General features: G+C 35.5%; 2 protein-coding genes across 6 annotated transcripts in view; one reads left to right on the top strand and one right to left on the bottom strand.

Moving 5' to 3' along the window:
- SERPINI1 (serpin family I member 1) overlaps nt 1–15,162 on the bottom strand; it is an 81,067-nt gene extending 65,905 nt beyond the window's left edge. Inside the window, exon 1 of one of the 3 annotated variants that reach the window (XM_017503284.2) lies at nt 14,148–15,162. The gene's annotated coding sequence lies outside the window, so the exon portion shown is untranslated. The remainder of the gene's footprint in view (nt 1–14,147) is intronic. The other 2 variants (XM_017503283.2, XM_017503285.2) reach the window with 2 other exon arrangements.
- A 177-nt stretch (nt 15,163–15,339) lies between these two features.
- The window catches only part of PDCD10 (programmed cell death 10), a 59,290-nt gene continuing 49,488 nt past the window's right edge, over nt 15,340–25,141 (top strand). The window contains exons 1-2 of one of the 3 annotated variants that reach the window (XM_017503277.2): nt 15,340–15,478; nt 24,929–25,000. The gene's annotated coding sequence lies outside the window, so the exon portion shown is untranslated. Of the gene's footprint in view, nt 15,479–15,829; nt 16,066–24,928; nt 25,001–25,141 lie in introns of those variants that run through there. The other 2 variants (XM_017503278.2, XM_017503280.2) reach the window with 2 other exon arrangements.

Genomic DNA, 25,141 nt, shown 5'->3' with positions numbered 1-25,141 from the left:
AATTCGTAGTTGCAGAATGCAAAGTACAATATATGATATACAAATACTGTGAAGTAACTATGGACAATTCCATAGAAATACGCAAAGTATTCTGGTTACTTCTGAGATCATGATTATATCACAGAACTATGTTTTGGCTGGAAATAAATACAAAATAGGTACTGTGTGGGAATACCTGAAATAACCTATATAATTTTCTATGCCTCACTTTCCTTCCTCATCTATGAAAGATAGTACTTGTCTCATAGGATTGTCATAAAAATGAACAGTGAAAATGTATGGATGTAAAGATATGAGTGCTTAGGTCACAGTAAAAAAATCAGTCTCAAAAAGTGAAGTAGGTCTGGATTTCCTTCTAGAAAACACCCACTGCCTCCTTAAAACCTTTCATTTTCTCTTCACATACTAATAATAGTCTTCACAAGATACACAAACAAGTATCACGAACACAAGATGGTCAACCCATTGCTCCATGTCGCCTTTTCTGTTTCATTAATTTCTATGTGCAGTCATCTTGCCCTAACTTTGCCATGCTACACTGCATGGCTGAAAAAATATTTCTCATAGAGCTTGCTAAATTCAACCTGGAAAGAAATGTTATGTAATATGTAATTAGTCATTTCATACACACATCTCTAAAACAGATATTTCAATGCTGTCATTTTAGATATTTGGGTGACATACACATGTAGTGACATCCAGAAAAAAAGTTTTGGTTTCTTTAATTTCTCTGAAAATAAGTCATCCTGGCTAGGTGATTTACCAAGAGCTGTGAATTACTTTTTAAGTACCAAAACTTTAAGAAAATGTATAATTCACTTATTTTTTTCCAGAAAATTGGAAATGTAACGATTCTCTTTCTTATGACTGAGGCCATTTTTTAAAAACTTACTGGCTCTGTCCTTCACCCAGCTGATATCTACTGAGCATCACATACTGCCCCAAGGCTCATGTCTCTGCACTTCTCTGAGGTATCAAGACATGAATCCTTCAGGCAACTATGCTTTCTTAGTTTCTTAGCTTTTTTCCTCTCTCATCTTTTGTTTATATTGAGTCACAGTTAATTTGTCTAAACATATAAATAGCATTCAATAGTTAATTAAACAGTTTATTAACAGTAAATAGATCCTGCATAAAGGCTAATGGATGAATAAGGTGAATTTCACAGCAAGGAATTGGGCTGGGTTTGTAAGTTTATTTCCTGCATTCGAGGGTGTGTTACAGTGGAAATTCCGGATCCATTTAATAAACGAGATCTTCCTGTTAAAGTTTTTCATTTATAAAAGTCATTCTAAACTGAAGAAAAGAAAATAATTCTTGAAATATAAGTTGGTGCACTATTACATTTAAAGTGAGACTGGGTTTATGGTTTTAAGTCATCAGCCTGATAATCATGATTGTCTTGTATAAAGTAGCAATTACTGTGCTGTAGCTTGTCATATACGGTTAATGGTCCTCAGTGATGGATTATTCATGCCAGGCAGCTACCTGAATATTATGTTTTTATGATGGTAAAATGCATAGTTGTCTTAATATGTTTTGTGGATGTTAAGACGGTGTCAAACCAAAAAATAAAATTTCCCCATTAGGGTAAGGTAAGACATAAAAGGAACGTTGTATGAGAGTAAACTAGAGCAATGAAAACAAACAAAAATTTAAGACACAGAAGAGAGGAAATGAGATTCCGTATTTTAATGAAAGTTGACTTCCTTAATCATAAAAGCAAGCGGATAATTTCAAAATAGTGATATATCAATATCTCGGTGAGTCATTTTTAGTAATATGAAGCGAATTGAATGTAGATGAATACAATCTTTTTAAAGATTTAAATGCTTTATGTTTTTAGCTGATTTATAATGGTTACTTTTTGAATTACTACATTTTTTCTTTCTTTTTTTTGCTGCTTGACTCAAAACTTTCTTAGTCCTCCTTATCAGTTTCTCCCTTATCCCGAACGAGTGGTAACAAATCCAAATGGAGGCTGGGAAAATGACCAAAATGAGCTCAGTGTAAGACAATAGAGCATGGTAGTGATTGTGGACAACTGGCAGTTAGATACAATAGACACACACACACACTGGTATTTAGATACAGTAGACACACACACACTCTAAATACACACACACACTCTGGTATTTAGATACAACAGACACACCCACCCACCCACCCCCCCACCCCCCTGTGGGCTGACTGCTTACCTATTTTGTAATCCCTGAGCTAATTCAGAAACAAAACTAGCTGATTTTGTACTCAAATTCCCTCAAATCCATATCATCAATGCTACTACCTCTGAGATATTATCATCTCTGCTTCTTTCAAAATCCATTTTTATCCCTTCCTTATTCTTAATTTTGTATGACTATTTACTTTTTCCCTCTTGAATCAAGATCTGGCACCAAGGCCATGTTTACAGTTCTTTTTTAGACTGATTTACCTATGTTATTTCTGTGACTGACACACATACGCTCATGGCTATTAGGTCTTCACTATGTATTATACCTTTATCAATATAAATTACCCTCCTTGACCTTAAAGGCTTTTGCCTCGAATTCTGTCTTGTCTTATACAAATATACCTACCTTATATTTTAAAACTTATTTTGTCTATTATTGTTTTATCATCCTTTTACTTTAAATGGGTAGTCTTTTGCTTAACTTTATCTCTTTTAAATGTTAAATAGTTTGACTTCTTTTTTCTGCCCAGTATGAAAGATTTTGTTTTATTAATGGACTAAAGCTGTTGATAGTTGTAATATATTTGTTTAGTATTTGTCATTCTATTTTAAAGTTCTAGTTTATCCTTTTCTTTTGTTTTGATCACATTTCTTTTTTTGTTCTTAAATATTATATTTTCTATGAATGAAGTATAAAATAAAAGAAGTCTTACGACAAGCTGATATTTCCACCTCTTTTATTTTTATCTGCTTGGAGCTGCTTAGGCTTTTTCCCTGCCTTCATTTTGAAATTTAAAAAACAAAACAAAACAAAAAAAAAACTTTAACAAGATATGGCTGGGTCTTAGTCTATCTTCACTAATTTTGGTGGTGTCCTGTGAGGCCAAGTGATGTAAAATGAATTTTTTCTTTTCTATATTACTTTTTATCTGCTAGTCTGGGTTCCTCATAATTCAATCTTCTACAACTCTTCCCTATTTTTAAAAATCTTTTAAAATTATATTCACTTAAAAACAGGTTTATTGAAATATAGTTCACATACCATAAAATTTATTCTTTTAAAGTGTATAATCTAGTGGTTTTTAATACATTGACCATTTCATCACCCCAGAAAGAAACCCCATAACCATTTGCAGTCACTTCCTGTTCCCCTTTGTCCCTTACTAGTAATCAACTTTGTGTCTTTATGGATTTGCCTATTCTAGATATTTCATATAAAATGTGGCCTGTTTTGTCAGGTGTTTTTGCCTAGTATGCTTTCAAGAGTCATCCATGTTGTAGTATCAGTACCTCATTCCTTTTAATGGTCAAATAATATTCTACTGTATGGCTAACATTGTGTTTCTCCATTCATCAACTGATGGACATTGGATTGGTTCCACTTTTATAAATAATGCTGCTATAAATACCGGTGTACGTTTTTGTGTAGATAAATATTTTTCAACTCTTTTCAGCATATACCTACAGTGGAATTGCTGAGTCATATGCTAACTCTGTAGCTAATAATTTGAAGGATGGTCACACTGTTTTCCAAAGTGGCAGTATCATTTTACAATCTCACCAAAACTTTGAGGATTTGTGTATCTCCACATTCTCACCAGTGCTTTTTATTGTTATAGGTGTCTGTCTCTTTGATTTTAGCCATCCTAGTTTGTGTGTAGTAGCTCATTATGGTTTTGATTTTGCATTTCCCTAATGTCGAATAATGTTCTGTATCTTTTCATGTGCTTACTGGACATTTTTATAGGTTGTTTGGAGGAAGAAATGTCTATTCATATCCTTTGCCTACTTTTAATTGGGGTATTTGTCTTTTTATTGTTGCATTATGCTATTTATGAACTTTGCATATAAGGTTCTTCTCAAATATCTGATTTGCAAATATTTTCTCCCATTATGTGGCTTACCTTTTCTATTCTTGTCTCCTATGAAACACAAAAGTTTTAAGTTTGATGAAGTCCAATTTTTTTTTTTTTTATTATGTCTCTTGTGCTTTTGGTGTCATATCTAAGAAACTACTGTATAATTCATGGTAATAATTTACTCCTATGTTTTAAGAGTTTTATAGTTATAGCTCTTACATTTAGGCCTGTAATCCATTTTAAGTAACATTTCTGTATATGGTGTGAGGTAGAGTTCAATTTTATTTTTTTTCCATGTGGATATCCAGTTGTCTAGATATCATGTATTGAGGCTTATCGTTCCCCACTAAACTATCTCCGCACCCTGTTGAAAAGCAAACTGAAAATGTAAAGAATTATTTCTTGACTCTGAATTATATTCTACTGACACATATATGTCTGGGTTCCAAGATCAACTTGTCAATTGCTGTAAAAAAGGTGGCTGACATTTGGATTCATTGAATCTGCATGTTAACTTAAAGAATACTGTCAACCTAACAATATTAAGTATTTTAACTCATGAACATGAGACACCTCCCAATTTATTTAGGTCTTCTTTAATTTCTTTCAGTGATGTTTTGTACATCATTTGGTGTTTTTGTTGTAAAATTCTTGTACTTTTGTTAAATTTATTCCCAAATATTTTGTCTTTTTGATGCTGTTTTAAGTGGATCTTAAAATTTTGATTCTGGATGTTCACTGTTAGTGTATAAAAATACAATTAATTTCTTTTTATTGATCTTATATCCTGCAACCTTGCTGAACTTGTTTATTAGTTCTAATAGTTTTTCATGTGGATTCCTTAGGATTTTCTATACATAAGACCATTTCATTTGTGAAATTTATTTCTTCCTTTCCAATATGGGGAAGCTTTTTATTTGTTTTCCTTGCCTAATTGGCCTGGATAGAACCTTCAATACAGTGTTGAATAAAAGTGTGAGAGCTGACATCCTTGACTTATTCCTGATCTTGAAGGGAAATAGTCAGACTTTCACTATTAAATATGTTAGCTATGTTTTTTTTTTTAATTATTCATTTTTTTGTAGATGTACTTACCCAGTTGAGGAAGTTCCTTTTTATTCCTAGGTTGTTAAATGTTTCTATCATTAAAGTGTGTTGGTTTCTGTCAAATATTTTTCTTCTTCAATTGAGATAATTATGTGTCTTTTATTTTATTGATATGGTATATTACACTAATTGATTTTCATGTTAAACTAACCTTTAATCCTGGAATAAATCCTACTGGATCATGGTATATAATTCTTTTGTTGCCCAGATTGGGTTGCTAATATTTTGTTGAGCATTTTTTAGTCTACATTTGAATTTTCTATTTCTGAAGTTGCTTTCAGTAGTTTGTGTCTTTCTAGCAATTTGTTCATATAGGTTATCTAATCTTTTGCCATATGATTGTTCCTAGTATTCCCCAATAATACTTTTATTTCTGTAAGATTGGCAGTGATGTTCTCTCCTTATTATATTCACCTTTAAATATCATTTTCTTCTAAATTCTGACAGTATCTTAACCTAGAAAAAACTGACTGGCCTGACTTCCTTCAATACTCAATAGGCTATTCAGTCTTAATTAATTGTATTTTAAAGTGTAGCATTACTTTTTACACACACTTAGGTTGTTTGGTTCTTACATGAATCTTACTGTCCTAGTACAATATTCTGTGCAACTCTTCTAAATGTCTCACAATTAGATGATACCCTTCCTAGTTTCCTGAACATTAGGTTAGGGGCTGAAGGGGAGTTAAAATTAGAGCTTCAAATCCCTATTTGAGTAAAAAAAGTTATAGTACATTTAAAAAATAAATTATAATAAAACCTAACATTTAATAAAATAACATTTAATGAGCATTCACTACATGCCAGGTACTGTGCAGTGCACTCTATGTAAAATCTCATTATATCAACATAAACAAACTTTGAGAAAAGTTACGTTACAAAACCAAGGTTCAGTGAGATTAAGTAACATACCCAGTATCATATAGCTAGTGATTATGGAACAAAAATTTGAACCCAGTTTTGTCTGACTGTAGAGCTGCCATTCTTAACCAGTGGTTGGCAAACTTTTAAAAAAGGGCCAGATAGAAAATATTTTAGTATTGTGGGTCATATGTCTTTATTGCATTGACTCAGCTCTGCTGTTGTACTGAGAAAGCAGCCTTACCAATATGTAAATGAATACGCATGGTTGTGTTTCAATAAAACTTTATTTATAAAGGAAGGTAGTATGACAGCAGGCCCTAGCTTGCCATCCTCTCAATTAACCAACATACCACCTGCCCTAATTCTTCCTCAAAGCCCTTCCTGATTACCACATAGATCAAATTTCTTCTGCTTCTGGTTTTCTACCATAGTAACAGTTGTAATGTCATAGCCTTAAGTCATATATCCTTGTTTTAATGTAAATGTGTCTTCCAATGCCTTCTTTCATGAACTATATTGACAAAAGACTATGCCAAACAGTAAGTAACTTTATCTGTTTTGCTATATCTTCTTATAGGTTCCAAACCCATACTAGAGATTCTCTGTAGAAGAGTTTAGAAATTTACATGTGACAGTAATCTGGAAAGCTTGACCCCAATAAAGCCATTCACCTAAGGTAAGATGATAGAAATGTAAAAATTAGACAGTAAAAACTTTGATATAGAAATGCAAAGACAACTACAAATTTGCCAAGGTTCTACAGTCAATGTCTTTGATTATGAGAGTTTTATAGGCAGAGAAAAAAATTAATATACTTATTTACATTTTCTCAATTTCAATTTTCTCCTCAAACTTTCCTATCTCAAGGAATCATAATTTGCCAAACCGTAAGTATCAAAGTGTCACTGTATGAATGAGTAATAATTTAGGTAGTAATCACTCTATAGATGTTCAAATTTTTCATATCTTTGAAATGGATAATAACACCACTTTCTAGGGTAACACATTTTTAGAGTAAGCTCTCTTCTAGGGAATAATGGCTTATTTTGCTTTCTCAGGCAGCTAAGAAAATCTTCGAAAAAGAGCTTCTAATATTCAATTTTTCTTTTATTTGCAATATACACACATTTTTAAATACAGTCTATATGGAGAGATTATGGAATACTTTTAGATTTAAAGCAGATTTATTATAGAACCATCAAGTTTTACAAAAAAGTGTTTGTAATGCAAAATACAGGAAAAAATATTAGATGCAATATTAGCTAGATGGCCTTTTAACTGGAGATACCATCAGTTTCTGAGGAATGCCTTTGCTCAAGGACTTAAAATTTGGAATCACTGAAGTGAACAGGTGGTGTGGAAGGTTAGAGTTGTTATACTTCACACACACACACACATACACACACACACACACACAAACACAATGGCACAAAGTTGATAAGAATGAAAAGAAAATTTCAAATAAACATGGTTTTAGTCATCAGACTATGGCTGAAAGTATTGACAGTTACCCAAAAGTCATTCTCAAATCTTTGTTCCCCTGTTCCATCTGCCACAGAAGCCAAAAGCCTTCGATATCTCAACTTCTATTAAAGCTAGGACAGACATGACATGAGCCAGTTAGTGCATAGTGTACATTTGCTGGGGACCTTTGGGAAAGCATTTATTTCCTGGTTAAAAGAGAAACACTCAACAGGCACAACTGTTCCTCATTCTTCCTTCTTTGAATGAGAGTGTAATATCTGGATCAGCAGAAGCATCTTTCTTACAAAAAGGACAAGAGAAATCACAAGGACAAAATCCTGACAACATCGAGGCTGTAAACAGAAAGCAAACAACTACTCCCCTCAGACTTCTTGTTCTGGAAAAATAAATCCCTATTGTTTAATGTCATTGTGCATAAAACTTGTAGCTGAATGCATTTCTAGTTGATCTGTACTTAAATTTTTTTTTTTAAATTGTTAATCACTTTTGGGCCACAGAATCTGAGGACAAATTGGCTTTTAAGATAATCCTGGTTAAGATTTCTTTCTCTCTCTTTCAAAATATTCAATTTTATATCACTAATTATTAATTCTGCTATCATATTAAATAGCTATTATTTAAGCCTTTTAAGTTATTGCATTTTTTATTTTCATTCTTTTTTATCAATTTAGTTTTTAAATTTTAAGACTTTCTTATCTAGATACCTAGTTATTTGTATTTTAAAAGAATATTATCAGAAACTTTGAAATACAAAAAAATACTTCATTGCCTTAGATTTAGTTAATATACCTTGTGCTCAAAATCTCATAATTTTTAAAAAGTTTCCTAATTTACCAAAGCCAAAAATTATTGTTACATAGCTGTGAGAATATTGGTATTATGTAATTTTATCTGGTATTATATGTCAAAGTATATAAGATGTAAGATACTATTTAACCTGCCACAGACATCAAATAAGGGATTTTAACATCTGTAAGCAATTTAGGAGACTAGGTATAGGTTTCTTAACTGGAAGGTTGAATATATCTCAAAAATACTAATTACTTCAGTGATTCTAAATTGCTTCGTGAAGTACACTACAATTAAATGCTCCAATAACTGATTTAACTCAAGTAAAGGAAAAAATTATATACTATAATATGGTATCTAAAGCATACTACTAACAGGTATAAAAACAATAAAATTAGCTAGCTCTTCAAGTTAGATCAGGTTAAAAGACCTCAAATAAAGCAACAAAATTTAGTTTATCAAGAAAATGACAGAAGCAATTCAATGTGGGTAAAATATCAGAAATGTTTCAGTGGACTCTTTGGGGTCTGTCCAAGAAAAGCCAAAATGCTAGGAGAAAATGGACTACAAGTTGATAGGTATTCACTGAGTTGCCTGGCTGTGCTATAGACATTACTTTGTGACATTTGAGATACTCTTACTGGGAACCTTGGTGTGAGACATACCTGGGAAAAACAATACAGTTTAACAAATAAGTTTATTAAAAGAAAAAAAAAATTCATCTGTTTTCCTTCTCACATTAAGTAAGAGCTGTGAGGAGCTCAGAAGTCTCCTTTCTTAGGCAGAACCAGAAGGAGTCTTCAAAGCAGTGGCTGAAGCTGGAGGTACCCTGTAAGCTTCGGCCACTAAGCTATATACAGAAGGCCAACACTGAGCACTATCAATGTCAAGTCTCAAAATCCATCCCTTCCCCATGATGGCTCAGAGATGACAAATAGCTGTATAAGTCAGGTACAATATAAGCTTTACGAAGGCCTCCCACTGCAACAGTTTCACTGAAAATAGAACACTTAAGGCCAATTAAACTTAAGATAAGGCCTCAGATTACAATTTATCTATTTATTTTTTTCTATTTGTTAAGAAAAGAAGTAATAGAAATCATGTGTAGGGGAGGGGAGGTATTACATAAAAGTACATCTTTAAATCAGCAGAGTTCTACAGGCAAGGAGAGAAAAGGACTACACAAACTCCAAATAGCATCTAATGAATAAATTCATGTCTAAAGCTTGCGCCCATGCACACACACACAAAGTAAGTTTGCAGTTAATAAGAAAATTTGTTCTACTCATTTAGAAATCCAACAAAAGATAGCAATATTTATATTTAGCTGTAATGTAAGCAACTGTTTTGGCAGACGGCTGAGTTTGGTACTAAAACAGATGTCTAAGAAAAATTCATTTTTCTGGTTGTATTTGTTGGCAAAATGATGTTTCATTACAGATTGCCAAATAGTTATCCAAACTGTTACCACTTACCAAGTATGAACTATGTAAAAAGATTATTAAAATGAAAACAAAGGTCAATGAAACTCAGTGTTAGCTCTAAAGATACTAAGTATCTGGTGAGAAAGATGGTATGAACTAAGTTTACAGAAAGCACAGTGCTAATCATTAAGAATAGTATCAGCAGGGCATGGTGGTTCACACCTGTAATCCCAACTCTTGGGGAGACCAAGGTGAGAAGATTGAGGTCAAAAGTTTGAGACCAACCTAGGCAACACAGCGAGACCCTCATCTCTATAAAGAATTGAAATTAGCTGAGCATGGTGGTGCTTGCCTATAGTCCTAGCTACTGGAGAGTCTGAGGTGTGAGGAGTGCTTGGGCCCAGGAGTTCGAGGTTACAGTGAACTATGATCCGGTCACTACACTCCAGCCTGGGCTACAGAGTCAGACCCTGTCTCCAAAAAAAAAAAAAAGAGAAAAAGGAAGATTAATGATCAGTTCTAAGCTAATTTATATCCATCAACTCAAAGGTAAAAGTAAACAGAAAGCAGTTAAATATTTGCTATAATTAATTTTACTATTAAAAAACTATATACAATTAACTAGCTGTATAGGTCTTATAATAATCAAGTAAAAATTACATTGGATTCTCAATTCTACCACCAATCAGATTAACTTGTTTCTAGAAGGTTAAATGANAAAAAAAAAAAAAAAAAAAAAAAAAAGAAAGAAAGAAAACAACAAATGCCTAACTCCACACACATGCTCAAACAAAATCAGTCTGATTACTTTTTTTTTTTTTTGGAAGAAATAGTTAGAAAAACAGAAGAGCAAATTCAGTTTTTATAGAATGAAACATGCTTTCTACAGATAAGCTTCAACAAAGGTATAACTCTAGGGCCTTGAGGTTAAATGATGGTGAGCCCTAGGTTTTCCTGTCTGTGAAATTCAGACCTTAAGTGGCACCAGTTGGAGACTCATTTACCCTCGCCTATATATCCTATATCTGGGACGAATTTAGAAATGTTAACACTCAAATTTGTAATGTCTTTGCAGCCCACACAGTGTGAATCCAATTGTGCTCAATCAACACTTTTGCAAAGGCAAACTAGCATAAAGACATTTTCAGAAGGACTAATGTATAAGCAAACATTCTGTGAGGTCAACTGACTCTATCAAAGCGCAAATGGTCTCAATGTGTGCATCATAGAAGTATTGTCCAATGTCCAATGGTTCTAATTCAATAATTGGTTACTCAATTTATTTATGCTGAAAATGACATAAGGTGCTCAAGACTAACAGGAGATAGAAAAGAAGTATATGGTCTCTAAGAGTTAATAATGTAATTACTTAAAAAACACTTTCCAAATTTTAAGGACTAAAATTTTAAATTTAGTCCATATATTGTAAGATTAAAAAAAAATAATAAAACAACAAAAAAACTATCCCTTATTTGTGTATGTTAATTCTGATCCCAAAAGCAGTGTTTAACCTTTGAAATTTGCTTAATTAAATAAATGGGCTCTTCTTCATCTTAGTGTCTGGTTCAAGTAACATTATTATTTTAAAGGGGGAAACACCATTTTAGGATTTTACTTTTTGATATTTCATCCAAATAAGGTTTCACTTAGAAGTGAATGTATACACACAGGGTTTTGTATGCTTTAATAATTCATGAATATTCAAAGTCTAATGAATACCAGTTTGATTCCAGTTAAAATGGCAATTGACTGAGTCAGACTAGTATTCATTAGATTTTGAATACTCATGGATTATAAAAACATAAAAAAGGAAGGTTAATTATCTAAAATTTATTCCAGCAAAAACTACCATTTTAACTGGAATCAGATCTGCATTCTTTAGATTTTAAATATTCAATTATACTTAGAAAAGTAATGTATCCTAGTATGAATACAGGCCTCTAGAAATTAATGACTGGGGAAGAAAAGGCCATGGAATCATAGATTATAAGAATTTAACAAAAAATATAAAATATTTTTTTCTCTTTTGCTAAAGGTGTGTTTCTCAAGTAGTTTTCTTTATATATATTCCCCTGTCTCCTTCTTCACCAACACTATTTGATCTTGAACCTTTAATTCTTGCTCTTTTGTGCTGCATGCATCAGTAAAACCTCCTGTTAAAGAGAAATCCATACTAACTTATTTTTACTCAATAGGCTTAGAATCAGAATTCTAAAGAAAAGACCAAAGACTATTGTAATTTGAAATTAATCAAGGTTTTTGGCTAAACAACAATCATCCCCAGAACAATTCCCATTCAAGAGAGACATTATGCACTCTGTTGCTTTTCCTTTCTCATCATATATATTCACTGATAGCCATACACAAATAGTGAAAATAAAGAGCAGAGTAAGTAATATGCTTATAACATAGGTAGCATTTTACATAGAATTATAAACTGCCATATAATGAACATTTTCCACATCGATCAAGAAAAATCTTCAGATTACCTGAGACTGAATGTGAATATCAACTAATGAATCGAAAGTTCAAGGTAAAAAATAAATGCCATATATTGCTAATGATATTCTCTCATTTAAAAACATGGTCTTCTTTTTTTCAAATGATATTGAAACCCATCTCTTTTATAGACACAGTAAAAAGAACCCAAAGCTTGGAAATAAATAGATGAAAAAATCAGTATTTTAATACCACAAACTCATTCATTCCTAATGAGATTCTAGTCTTTATCACACACAGAGCAGAAGACCTATAAAGAGCTGGGATTTAAAGTACATCTTAATTTCAACTGTTTAGATATTTATCTTCTAACCATCTGCTTGCTTATTAACTGTTTCCCAATAAAATTCTTTCAAACAGATCTTTTAATAAAGGCTCTGAAAAAATTTCATTGCTAGCATTATAATTATTACATTGGGGAAATAACCCAGTGACAACAAGTATTCAATTTTACAAAATTAATTAGTAGGGTCTGAGAAAGAATCTAAGACTGATTCAAGACAATCCATTTAATCACAAATAACAAGGGCAAACACAGTCTTTTCCAGGTGTCACCCTAATACTCACTTTTTTTTTAACTCCCAAAATCATTTTCACAGGGCCACATCAGCTATGTGAATTAACAGATTCTCCAGTGTTGTAGCAAAGATAAAACCTGATCCTTACAGTGGTTAAGTTTAGCAGCTACTGTTGCTTTTTCCTTCTTCTAAGCAAAAAAGAAGGTGTTCCCCCCCACCCCCGTTTTAGATACTTAGCTGATCTGCTTAGGGATGATTAAAAAAAAGCAGCTGTTTTTCTAAGATCTATCTGTCTATATATTTCTATGGTATGTGAGAGTGTGGGAGGGAAGAGCATATACACTGATAAGTCACTTAGGCTTATCGGTAGTAGCACTCAGTAGGACTGAACTTTAAGCTGGGAAGAGAATTCATTTGAGCCATTTCTTTTCAAAAAGAAATTTGGAATGCATGACAAAAATAAAATGTAAAATCTTGAGAACTCAGGAAAGCATAGAAACAGGAGAAAACAAGGCAATTACTCCATTTTATTGACCCTAGTTATTAAAAAAAATCTAAAGTATTGAGACAGACTCCGAAATATACAACTGTCACAACGACGGCATTTCACAGCAAAATTTGCTGCAATATGCTACTATGATTAAAAGCCATGTAATCTGGGAACCTCTGTAACAAAATGACAATGAACTAGGAAAATAGCTTCTTACGACTTCTCTAAAAATAAAAGGCTGTAATTTTGTCATAATTACACAAAGGTAGGTGAGACTTTCATCTTTACCTGGCATGACAACATATTTCCATCCATAGGTATTACAGTTACATTGCTTTGAATATACATGTGGTTTAATACCGAGAATAAACTATTATTTTATGACACTCCATGTGTTTTAAATCTGAACCCACTATCATAACACATATTAAGGGTAATCCTTAAGCGCATACTCTCTACCCAGAGAAAAGATTCCCACACAGCTTTCTGTGCACTCTTGTTTTTAAAATGTACACATATTATCGGACACAAATGAGAGAATAAGGAGCAGCAGTGAAGTACACCATATGTTCACACCGTAGGCTGAATCCAGGTCTTTGTTCCAATATTCCAGAGCCACTGGAAAGAAAGCTAACTATCCATTCATTAAAATTCATTTTTACATTATTGCTGGCAAAAGTTACACTTTTGATAGATTAAGTCAGAGCCCATCCTATCCTGACTATTCCTGCCTGCATTTGCTTCTTTAAAACGGATCTCTTGCAATTCTAGGGACCTGCAAAATAACCACCCTGGATAACAGGTCGGTAGCAGGACAATCTGATAAACCAACGTAAAGGGTAGACACTGAAGAAGAACGCAAAGTTCTTTTCCTAGTGAAATAGTTCGGAAGTCATTCTATATTAATGGCACAATTTTTGCTTTTTAGAGGCTACGCACCTATAACATCCACCAGAAAACATCCACCTCGTCCTCAATTAGCAGGGTTTTTCTCAATCTTGAGATCTCCCAGAACAGTTGTACTGGTGCGACTCAAACCAAAAACACTAACCACGCCCTTTATACCCAGAATCAAGCTTCCTTTTGCTTTTTTGCTCTTAAAGTCCAAAAATGTAAATCTTTCACCCAGGAGGGTTTGCACCGGTTTCCTAACCCAAGGCTGACTCTTTTAGCTGTGTCTTGATGTAATTCCCATTGGAAAACATTTCCTCTAGGGCATTGCAGACGCCCCGAAGAAGGACCCCCGCTTACCTCCCACACACCTGCAACCCCTGTCAGGATTCTGGAGCTGGTGCCGGGAGGGCTGTGCTCCGCTCGGCTCTCGTTCCTGCTTTCGTCTCTCCCGGGAAACTACAGTCCAGACTGCGCCTCCGGCTTCCACTGGGACCCAAGCTCCGCCTCCCCGTCCTCCAGTTGGCGAATTTGGCAGCTGTTGCTCCTCCCCCTGCTGTGTCTGCAGCTGCCTGGGCCAGAGGCAGCGGAAAGCAGCTGCCTTGATACCTTCCCGCTCCCCGCACTTCTGCAGCTGCTCTGCCACTTCCTCTCCCCTGGGGGTTCCTCTCCCCTCCTCTGTGGCCTCACACCTGGAGCTGCCTCTGGCCCCACCCAGGCGTCTCTGCTGGGAGCCCCGGCTCAGCCGATCCCTCCCCGACCCGTGGGTCAGGTGCCCCGGTGTGCCCGGGGCTTAGCCGCTCTTGGGGAAGCTGTCCCTCCGCCCAGTGCAAGTCCCTACACCAAGCCCTTCCTTCACCCGGGAGATTTCCCGTAGGCTTCCTCTCCACCCGCACGGTATACTCCGCCCGGCAGCCCCACGTTCCCCACCACTGGCCCCTCACCCCCTTCCTTCCTCGGTTCGGCCAGCCCGCCCCTCAATGGGTGAGGCGCCTGTCGGGCCGACCCCGCACCCTGATTGGTGCAGGTGAGGGCTTGCCCCGCCCTTCCTCTCCTTTCCGTGCACCATCTCTTTTCTTCTCACCTCCTCCCGCAAAGGCAGGGAACTCTCCTGCTATTGGTTAGGAGTGTCCCCACCCATCGCCTCAGGCTCCCTCGCACGGCCTGCCGGTAAGTGTAGTCTTCCGAGTGCAGGAATTACGGACAACACCGGCGAGCGGGACTACGAGTCCCCATAGGCCTCTGCGCGACTCCGGCTGGGCAGGATTCCGGACAACGCCTGGTTCCTCTCGGGTTCTTCCGGCGTCGCCGGAGTGAATTGATCCGGGAGTTGAAGAGGGCTGCAAAGGTGGGAAGTGAAGTCAGTGCCTCAGTTGCTGGTAAGATGTAGCTGTTCTGTCCCAGTCCCCGTAGGTCTCCACTGAGCAAAAGAGGTCTAGGGTCACGTAGGGGCCATGGCTGAGGCACTCGGGCTTGATTCTGGCAGGCTGAGCGGACGGGGCTGGGAGCGGGGCCCTACGGGCGTAAGCGAGGTTACCCTACGCGAGTGGCGTAAAGCGGGTTTGTAAATGCCGCCCGCCGGTTAGGGCCCGAACGCCTCCAGGAAGTCTCCTTTGGGTGGGGGCGGGAGGGGAAGGGCGAGGTTGGTCCTTGGTGCCCCAGGAGCAGGGAGAGGGCGGATGTGCCTGAGGTGGGGTTCTTTAAAGGTGTGGCTTCGGACGGAGAGGTGAGGCTGTTGTTTTCCCCCTGCTTTGTAAGAGAAAGGGAGGAGGAAGGCAAGGGTGCTTGGGAGTCTGCTCTTGGGGTGACTAGGGTTATGCCCTTTGAGGGAAGAGGAGCACTGGAAGAAGGAAGAGACAAATGTTGTGGTCTACGGGTTCAGTTCCAGTTTAATGATGTGGCCCCTCTAAGGAGGTAATTTTGCCTTAAACAGAAAGGCTTGACCCTCTTAGGTGTCATACCTAAGGTATGTTTACTCCTTTACTGCTTGCAGAGCGCTTTCATGTTGGGATGCTGATGAGGAAACCGAGGGATTATTTGACGTGCCCAAGGTCACACACGTAGGGACAGACTTTCTCAATCTAGTCTGGTTCGAGTCCAGCTTCTAAACCAGAGCTGCTCTGCCCGACAGAGAAAGATTAGGGACGTTGGTTGTGTTTTTTGAAAACAGTGGAGGAAGTTGCAAAGTAAATGTATTTTATGTAGTACATCTAAGAAGCCATTGTGAGATGAAAAGTTGTTTCTTGAACTGGAGTGAAATTCCTCAATAAAGGAAAGAACCTTTTGGGAAAAAAAAAAAAGGGTCAATTTCAACTTTTAATTTTCCCCCTTTTATTAGGGGTGTATTAAAATATACCCTATTCTCACAGTTCATTCTCGCCTATAAAGGGATGGGTGAACATCAGTTAAACAATGTATCCCTTCCTTAAGAGAATATTCTTTTTCTACCGTAGGACTCTTTTTACTCTCATTTTGTAAAACTGATTATAGTGGGATTGGAATTCTTTCACAATACTTCACACCTTTTCCAAATAATGTAGCCTTAGGAAAGTTTAATGTGCTTATTACTAGGAAAGAAGGTATTTTGCAGTTCTTAGAGGTAACATCCTATTGTTTGAGATTTTACTTTTCCCCCAATTTCTTGACTCTAGGCTGTTTGTGTATGTGTGTGTCTGCAAATAACAAAATCAGGCTCTTGCATATTTTTATTTTTCTTAGCGTCATCTGTGACTTTTAAGTCATTCTTGTTTTACATTAAAGAATTTTTCAAAGTACGCTTATATTTTATATCTTGGAGAAAGTAGTGCCCTATGCCAGTCTTAACTTCTATAATTGTTGTCACCAGTTATAGCTCATGACTATTATTGGGTAAGTTTTTAATAGAATTGTAATAGAATTCATTGATGGTAGAATTTCTTTGTGATAACTTTATATCCATAAAGGTTAGCATGTAAAAAATCATTGCTCTTAACATGTAATAAGTCATAGCTTACTGTTTTATAGATAAGTTGATCATTAGACTGTGCTGAATTTTGAATGTACTCTGCAATTATTATCAACAATGTGCTTCACTTTTTAATGCAAAAACATTTTATTCGGAACGGAGGCATGTTCCTGAATGATTGAAATTAAGATGTTGGAAATTAATATGATTTTAAAATAGAAAAATTATGGTGCTATAGAATGAAGTAAAATCAGGAATAATGTACATTGAGTAATAATAGTACACAGACAAGAAAGAATCAGTTAAACAAATGGAACATTGTGTGAGGATAACTGACTTTGTTATTAAGAAGGATTAATAATCCTTAATCTTGCTGGATTAAGAAGGCTGCGGTGGTGTAAGTAGACCATAAACTGAACATGAATCATTGATGGTAAAGCAAGAATATTAATGTATTTTCTAGATGACAGTGTAGGTACTTGCCTTTTGTTGAAGGAGGTATGAAATAAGTTCTAACCTTTGGCATGTAGCTATGTCATTTTGGAAAGAGCTTTTGAACTACGAGGAAAATTTGGAAATAAGTTAACATAATGCATTTGTTCAGTGTATTTTAGATTTTGTTTTCTTGCTTCAGTTCTGCCACTAACTTCTTTTTATCTCTGTGACCAGTTATAGTTTTGGTATTTCTTCTCCTGGGCTGGTGGATTAATGCTTGTATTGTATTTATCATCTTTCAGTCACATGTTGGAGTATTGTGGTCACTTTAGATCTCTGCACGTTGGTTGGATAAGAGTTCACAGAGTTATATATACAAATGTATTCTAGGAGTAGTTTTCAGCTCACCAATGTCTGCATTTCTTTTTCTCATTTTGGGCTTTGCAGGAGCCTTATGTCAGCTTCGGGACATTATTTCTCATAGGACTTGAGATGTCTTCCATGTATTATACAGCTGTCTTTTTCTTTAAGGATGTAAAATCTGTAAGAACAGATGCTATGTATTATCATTGTAGTCTCAATCGGTAAGATAATGTTTACGAAGAGAGTGAAGAGGCTCAAGTGGGTTAAGTAACTTGCCCGAGGTCATGCAACTAGTTAACTGGTGGGAGCAAGACAAAATCGAGATCTTCTGACTACAGACCTTTAATATTGTGGAGTAGAGACTTAGTTCCCTTATTTACATGAGAAAAAGACTTAATGTGACTTAAATATTCAAATACTATTACTCACTTACTCTGTTTAACACTAAAAATTTATCTCTTCTATTCAGCTCTCCATCCTTATCGCCAGCCTTTTTCATTTACAGTGCCTTTCAGTTCCTACATACGCTGCTTCCTGACTTGGTGGTCTTTACATATTCCATCTCACTCCTTGGACTGTTCGACTTTTACCTACCTAAATGTGGCCACCTGGCAGTTAGTCAGTTTTCATGTCTCAATTTACATATCATTCCTCAAGGGAGCCTTGCCTTCCTTCCCAAAACCAGCATAGGTTGCCCCTGTGTATTCACCATACTCTACACCTTTGTGGCATCATCAGAATAGAAACTTTATTTCTGTATTTATTTGACAAATATTTGTGTCCTCATTGGACTATAAGCTACCTGAGCAGGGCCCTCTCATTTGTCATGTTTTACCCCAATACATATGTAGTACCTGGCACAATGTAAGGGTTCAGTAAATATTTGCTGAATGAATGAAGGAGTATATTCATGCACAGTGCTTCCAGTGCTTTTCTGGGGCCAGAAATAGAGAAATGAATAAAGCAGATAGGCTTTCTGGATTGAAATATATAAGAACTTTAAAATGAGCAATAACATGTAGGCAACTGAGGTTATATGCAAAGGAGTCATTGACAGAATTAATATAAACTGTAGAAAAACGTTTATTTTTGGAGGTCTCTGAAATCAGGATTAATTTTCTGAATGAAAATGATAAAGGAATCACTTACATTTACAGTAAAATTACTGTTTAACACAGCATTTTAGAGACTTATCACTGTCCTGATTTTTGTAGGTAATATTCATTGTACAAAATATAGACATGAACTACAGGCTTTAGACTATAGACTAAAATATAGACTTTTATTGGACTCTTCTTTCCTAATGTTATCTCATTTTGTCCTCAAAACTTTTATCTCCTCTAAGTAGTAGTATTAACACTGTTTTATAGCTGAAGACATCAAGAAAATAAGTAAATTTACTTATTAAACTCAAAAAAGTTTAAATTGCTAGGGTTTCCAGAAAGTAGATACTAGAACCATGGTTAGAATCTGGATCTGTCTCTGGATTCTAAAATCCGTGCTTTTTCCTTTTTCTTTGCTTTGTTTGTTTGTTTGTTTCTTTTAAACCATACTATCTTCCTCTGACTTACACCTTTAATATCACTTGATTTAGACAAGGTGGCTTTGTAAAATTTAGTAGTTTTTGTTTCAAAGGAACTTATATTTTGGGTTTCCTGAAAATTTTTGTAATACTTAAGTGAATCTTATTTGCTTTAAACCTAGAGACTTAAGCATAAAAAGATCATCATTTTTAAAACATGCAAACTGAATTTTAGAGATAAAATGTGTTAGGTTTTGGTCTTGAAAACAAATTCTGCCGTTATTTGCTGTACCACAGTATGGTATAGAATAAGGTCAATAGCCCTGTGTTTCTGTAGCCTTGTATGCCTTTATGGATTTACCAGTTTACTCTTCCATAAGATCTTGTCAAAAAGAGATTGCTGATATTTGGCTTTAAAATTTGATAATACTATCCATTTTATTATTAAAAGCAAGTCTTTGCTAAATCTTAAACTTTTTAAAAGGTCAGTGTTGATGTTACTTGAATCTTGGATGAAATTTTCATACTTACCTAGCATAACCAGTGTGTGGAGGATAAAACTCAGCTTCTGGTTTTTATATGTTGTTGGACTATTAAGCTCATTATGATAGGCGTTACTAAGAATTTTAAGCAACTTCCATGATAAATAATTTTTTCCATAATATAAACTGTAACAGTGATTTAGAAGTTAAATTTCATTGTTATCTATGTTATTGCACTTTAAATATTATAGTAAGCTTCAATGTTAGAAGCTTATGCTTTAGGGATACACACACATACAAACACATAATGTAAAAAATGAAAGCACATCTATTATAGCAATTAGAAATAATTTATTTGCTGGAAGATAAACATTGTGGTTTGGTGGTTCAGTTTTGTTTGAAGATGGAAATTTCAGATTTCTCGTTTAAGCTACAAAATTTAATTGTGTCTTAAGTGTATTATATTACACTTATTTTTCAAGCTCACCCTTACATTTTTGGTTATGTATAACCATTTTTAAAATCACCCAAAAGTGATTTTACACTATTCAGTTTTATTCTTACACAGTTGATAGAAACAAGATTGCCAATAGGGTTAAAAGATAAAGGAAAGAATTTTATTAACAAGCTTATGAACTATTGGGTAACAGCAGTGGAACATGTTAAGTGGTAGTCACTAACATCTATTCAGTCAGGCCAGTCCCTTGGGAATAAGTTTACCAGAGGTCAGTCTAAATAATGGTCCTTTGATTCATTTTCTTATTGAATGCATATTACCTGTGAAATTGCCTTAAACATTCTTTGGAATGAGCTGGAACCTAATATAATAGCTAGTGTTTATTGAGTAGTAAGTGACTTAGTGCCAGGTCTCATGCTAAGCATTTTACAGGCTCTCTTAAAACAACCCTTGGAGGTAGAGGCACTATTATCTCCAATTTTTAAATGAGGAAACTTTACGGAGAGGTTAAGGAACTTGCCTAGGGTTGCAGGAAAAATTGCTTGGAATTAGGATTTGAATCCAGGCTGGCTGCCTCAAGAGACCATGCTTTTTTTTTTCATCATTACAGTAAATGTAATGATGAAATCATATTTCATCATTGATGTTAGTGATTGAATTCCATTGGAGAGAAGTTAGCATTAAGAGTTGTATTTACAGAGAAGTTGTGTCTTAAATGCTGAGGTCAGTGTGGCAGGCAGAAAATTACTTAATATTCAAACTTTTAAATAACCTATTAGGAAGTATACTTTGTAGACTAACTTCAACACAGCATATTTTTTTCTAGCATTGGAATAGATATCTTTTGAGTAGAAGGTGAAGTGTTTGACTTGTTATTCAGAGACCATGTTGAAAAAAGAAATATGTATATTATAATGCAAGAATCACAATCAGTGTGGCAAGCCGCTCATTGTGAGGGCTCATTGTGGCGCTCAGTCTGGTGGCGGGGGGTGGGGGGGTGTGTGTGTGGCAGAACCATGTTTCTTATCTCTCATTCTGGGACTTGTGTATATAGAATGGAATTATCACCTACATACTCCAATGGTTATTTTTGATAAAGTTATTTTTTTGTTTTCTTCAAACAAATGTTGACTATGTGTGTTGAACTTGCATAGGGTAGGAGTATCATGTGAAGCAGATATGCTCCCTGGAGTGTTAATGCCAGGTGGGAGTGTGACATGATACTGCATTTCTTTAGTGTCTCTTCCCTGCAAGACTGCATACCCTCAAGGGTATATGCTGTTAGACTTTTTATCACCATGTCTCCAACTAACACTGTTGCTGACTTGGACTGACTGTGCAAAATACTGTTGGTTACTAGGAAATAGAGAAATGGATAAAACTTCCCTTTGGGGAGTTAGACTTGAGTAGATACAAGGGGAAAGAGTTAAAAGACCATTGTACGGACATTTAGTCTTTCTAATGTAGTAAGTATTTCCATATGCATCAGTTCATTTTATAATTTTAGGTTAGAGCTGATAGAAAAATAAATGATAGTTTCTCTAACGGCCATCTGGTCCCTGGCAATGAAATGGGTCTCCCTGTCTTATTCAGTCATTCTCTCTTACTTCAAGATGGACTGGAATTTAACTGAGATTGAAGTTACGGAATGACAAAACCTTAAGATGTTACACACTGGCTGCCTCCTCAGACTTATATAAGGTTACTACAACAAAAGCCAGTTGGGAATGTTAAATGAGTCAGACCTGGCCTCTAGACAGCAACTGCTCCCTATAGGAGTTTAGATTGTTGCAAGGCTTTTTTCATTTAATTCCAAAGGATTTTGAATCCTTTGGTTTTTTCAATTGAGAAATGCACATCTTTTTCTATATCTTTATCCATATTAAAATTGGCATTTATGCAGTACTGCCAAAACTTGAGAGATTTCCAAGGTTCTACCTTATTTTTGATATGCTTCGTGAAAAAATAAATCACATTTTTGCAAAGTGAAGGTTACAGGAGGAACTGTAAATGCAGTAAAAACAGATACTATCCTGGCCCTAATTTCTTCTTGTAACTAGTAGCATTTGTATTTGAGATCAATTGGGAGCTAAAGGTAAAGTTCAGTGGCATCATCAAGATAGAAACTTGGCCTCACATAGCACCTAGTATTAAATAAGCCAGAGGCTATTTATTGTCTGGGGCTAATACTTTTTATCAACATTTGAGTGCCCTGTGGCAGTGTTTTTGGTGCAAAGAAATTTTGTAAAGTAATGAAAGTACCTGATGCATATTTTAGAGGATCTTAAGCCTTTAGGAGTCCTTAAGTTAAATTTTAGGTATCTAAGATTATAAGTCATACAAAGCAAGTAGCTCTGCCCCAGGGTGGTACAGATTCCTTTAATTGTATCTTTAACCAGAGAAGATAAACTCTGAGGAATGAAGTTTAGTTGAATTTTTAAGGGATTTTAAAGGGAAGTTTTAACATCACATTGGAGAAATTAACACAAGTAATAATAAATGCTAATAAAAAGGAAAATAGACATGTACCTCAATTAAACACCAAACAACTATTCAACTAGACGGTATTATTCATGAACCACTAGATTGAGAACTTCATGGGCAAAAGATGAACATATTCAAGGGGACAGATTTGTTTCCTGTCTTCTAACAAGTGTTTTCATTTAAATTTTATTCGGATCAGAATTTACCAAAAATTTAGACATAGGAAAAAAAATGTGGATTGTCACAACTAAAGAGATGTGTATTTTTCCCCTGAACAAGTTGCTTTGAAATATCTTAGGAGTCAGTTGTTACCATTTTGTTGTTTCCATTTCCCATCAGCTAATTCAGAGGTAATGAGCTCTTTGATTTTGCTGTCAACTTTTGATTATCTTGTATAGTTTATAACTTTTTATGAATTGTCTCAAGGACTTTGATCACATCTTGATTTCACTCTGCAACCCAGCCTGCTATCCAGCCTGCTTTCCAGCCTGCTTCTGGACAATGGTTTCCTTTGTTAAATTTACCTATGTACCTTTAGAAAAAGTAATTTTAACACTGGCTTGGCAAATAGTTTAAAATGCACCTGATGACCGAATTCTTTTATGTATTCCAAAACTAAGTTTATGCATCCATTTTGATAAGTGGGAGATAAAGGATTTTGCAAATATGCTATGTAGGTGGCTGTTATGACATTGTTTGTGATACCAGTGTTGACTCTCATTGTGTATGTTATGCAGGGGCAGGACTAGGCAAGAGATGTGTGTAGTGTACAAACTTTGAAGAGGCACTAACTCTCCATGTGATGCAAATCAGAGCAAAATTTTGTGTTCTGGGTGTCTGGTTTGCCCCACTTTAGTTGCAGTCCTGAGTCCATGTCAGATTCCTAGAATTTCAGCTAAAATGTTAGTAATAATATGAATAGAATGCTTATTGTATGTTAGCCACTGTATTGTTTTATATGCATTTAGTACTCTTAACCTGGGGAAGTGAGTACTTCAATGAATATTTCTATTTCTCACTAGTTTAGAAATAGAGATTTAAAAAACTGAAATGACAGCATCCAGCTGAGCAAAAATTCAAATTGAGGTCTTTTTTTCTTCCAATCTGAGCACTTGGCTCCTGCTGCATTCTGTCCATTTTGTGTGTAGGAAAAGTTACTTATCCATTTTATACATTACTGTATTAAGAAACAGTACTTTGGCTGGGTGCAGTGGCTCATGCCTGTAATCCCAGTACTTTGGAAAACCGAGGCGGGTGTATCACATGAGGTCAGGAGTTCACAACTAAGCTGACCAATATGGTGACACTGTGTCTCTACTAAAAATACAAAAAATTAGCCAGACATGGTGGTAGGTGCCTATAATCCTAGCTACTTGGCAGGCTGAAGCAGGAGAATTGTTTGAATCTGGAGGTGGGGCAGAGGTTTTAGTGAACCGAGATCGTGCCACTTCACTGCAGCCTGGGTGACAGAGTGAAACTCTGTCTCAAAAAAAAAAAAAAAAGAGAAAGAAAAGAAACAGTACTCTACAAACTATGTAAGTGCATACACTTGACGTGTTGCAGTTGACTTTTAAGGTGAGTCAGAGGTCTCAGCGACACCAAACTGAAGATCCACAAGCTTGTGCTGCCAAGTACCCTAGAGTTGTCAGACGTATTAAAGAAGAAGCTAAAGCATAGAGAGGTGAAATGACTGAATCAGAGACAAATATAGTTTATAAATGATAGGATCAGAATTTGAGCCCATGCTTTGAGACTTTAATTCTTATGCTTTTTCCCTCTTTCTCTCTGCACAAATTGTCCATTTGATATTTTTTACAGCATGTGTGTGTGTGTGTGTGTGTGTGTGTGTGTATATGTATATAAACAATACAATGGCAAAGTGCTATATACACTTATTATTAACAAGAGATTGCTTCTAGATGTTCCTAAGTGTAAAATTCTATAAATACTAAACTAACAGTAGTGTATGTATAGGGATGTTGAGTTCCACTTTATTAAGTAAACTAGAAATGGAAGAGAATGAGTTATAGAAGATATAATTTGCAGGTCAAGGAGAGAGATGTAGGTATATTCTTAAGACATCAAGCTCATTTCACTCTAAGCAGGATAACTGACTTGTTCCTCTGCCTCCCTTTTTCCTAGCTTTCTCCTCTAAATCTTGGTCTCTTGTTTGGAAGTGACTAACAACATTTTGGCATGAGAAAGCCCTAAAAGGTATGTAAACTTTGTCAGCAAATGTTAACCCCCTCCCAGTGTTAAATGGCCAGACTGTATACAGTTTTTGTGTAAATCCATTTTCTCTAAGAACTCATCTAAGGTGGATGAGTATGATTCTTTTTTTTTTTTTTTTTTTTT

This window comes from Cebus imitator, unplaced genomic scaffold (genome assembly GCF_001604975.1).
Source record: "Cebus imitator isolate Cc_AM_T3 unplaced genomic scaffold, Cebus_imitator-1.0 Scaffold308, whole genome shotgun sequence".
NCBI classification, from domain to species: Eukaryota; Metazoa; Chordata; class Mammalia; order Primates; family Cebidae; genus Cebus; species Cebus imitator.
Note: the sequence above shows the minus strand (reverse complement) of the source record. Positions and strands in the feature narration are given on the sequence as shown.